We start from the raw sequence: 1,857 nt of genomic DNA, 5'->3' as shown, positions 1-1,857 counted from the left end.
TAAATGAACGGCATATACACTAAAAGACTCAAACATAGCCCCGTGTTTGAGCTTTGTTTGATACTTTTTAGTGTACATGTCGTTCCTTTTACCTGCAGTCTCGAGTTTTTTCTTGGGTTGTTTACACCTTGTGTTTACTCTATACTGGAATACTGGATCGTTTACGCCCTTATTTGCCCTTGCTCCTATACTTTGTCCGAAATGTTTTTTTCTGCAGCCGACTTTGTTAGCCGACCTGCTTTGAGAGTAGTTTCATTTCGACACACAATCGTGTCTTTGCACTGTTGTTAAACTCCAGCCGCAGTGTTATGCTTTTTGTTCCTTCAGGATTCCTTGGAAATATGTGAGAAACCTTAAAGCAAATGATGTAATGTCACAAGAAAAGAGTGAATCAAATTGCTGGAGTGTGTTGGGCGTATGAAATACACAACAGTAACTCTAATGCAAGTCCAACGTTGCTTCAACAGTCGCGTTTTATTTGTTTCATTCACTTACAATCATTCACTCAGATTACTCACTAGAATTATACAATCGGTATCAACTAGCTTGAAAAGGTCATGGTCGAAGAAAACAAGTAGATCGGTACATAAGGCACACTGTTATAATAAGACATTGCACAATCGGCTGGATGTTGTGAGGACATTGACACTTTATTGGCAGCCACTAATAAGTCGGAGGTTCCACAGTGTTCCGAGGACAACTGAGGCCACCACCGTAATACACAGAAAAAAACTACACTTTTCTACACATTCCTTGGGCAAGGTACCATAATGTTGAAAATATCTTAACTTGCATCTGCTGGTTCTGCTACACTGCAACGCAAGGATTGTTTGGTGCAGGTCAAGGAAGCCAAGTGGAGTAAACCGTTTTGGAGCCCTGTGGTATGCTGCACTTCATAAGCCAGTGTTGCTTCACAGCTTTAAACGCTATATATGTGAGTCAGGTAGAAGACTACATTACTCCTCAAGAAACCGAAGAAAATGAAAGGCTCGAATAGAACATGCCTGCACTGCTTTAAAAAGTACTCTGGGTGGTCTCACATACGTAGCCTGTGCACTTGCTGCCTAGCTTTACACATTGCTACTGTATCAAATAGTCCAGCTTCTTTTTTCCGCGCGAACCAGTGCAGAATGACTCTTGCACTCAGAGAAAATAAATCATCATAAACACTTTCGTCACATAGAGTCATAGACTTTGGAATCTTCTGGTGAAACAGGACACAAAGAGTTCGCCCTACGTTCTCCTTTGAAATTAGGTTGTTGTTACATGTTTCGAAGACTTCCTCACAAGCTTCAACAAATAATCTGAAAGAAGCAGAGGGAACTTAGAGGACTCCAAAGTGGGAGTCGGCAGTGCCTTTGACACTCAAATACAAGAGCACTTGATTTCCCTCAGAAAAACACGCATTTTATGTCCTCGGCTCACATTTCTGGGATGTTCCTACACAGGAATGAATCTTGAGGAATTTCGATGCCAACCACCCAGCAAAATAAACCATGCTGTGCTTTTTTATTGCCAAAGGGTAGTTTGAAGGCGAATCGTCTGCCGTGGTAAGAAAAACTGTGCTTCCTAAGGCAAGAGGAGGAGAAGGTGCCAAAAGGCCTGCGGGGAACGTAGCAAGGAGAGACATGTCGTCAGCACAGTTTGATTTTTCCGACAGCTTGAATAGGTTGCTAATCGAAAGGTGCGTGAACGCAGCCTGAAATTGACGGAAAGTGGAGTTAGTGGAGAAATTGACCGAAAGTGGAGAGAGGCACCTGTTTTTGAACGTATAACAGCAAAAGTGTTTTCAAGGGTGTCCTGGGTCAAATGGCGGTTTAAAAGGTGGGAAAAACCGTAATAAACCGCGAGGTGATT

The 1,857-nt window shown here is 42.4% G+C and overlaps 1 pseudogene; it reads right to left on the bottom strand.

Annotated features, from left to right (window-relative positions):
* Positions 1 to 863: 863 nt before the first annotated feature.
* LOC115319402 lies at positions 864 to 1,630 on the bottom strand (annotated as a pseudogene).
* Between the last annotated feature and the right edge of the window lie 227 nt (positions 1,631 to 1,857).

This window comes from Ixodes scapularis, unplaced genomic scaffold, assembly GCF_016920785.2.
Source record: "Ixodes scapularis isolate PalLabHiFi unplaced genomic scaffold, ASM1692078v2 PGA_scaffold4__175_contigs__length_147842914, whole genome shotgun sequence".
Taxonomy (NCBI): domain Eukaryota; kingdom Metazoa; phylum Arthropoda; class Arachnida; order Ixodida; family Ixodidae; genus Ixodes; species Ixodes scapularis.
The sequence above is the reverse complement of the archived record's forward strand: the minus strand, read 5'-3'. Positions and strand labels throughout refer to the sequence as shown.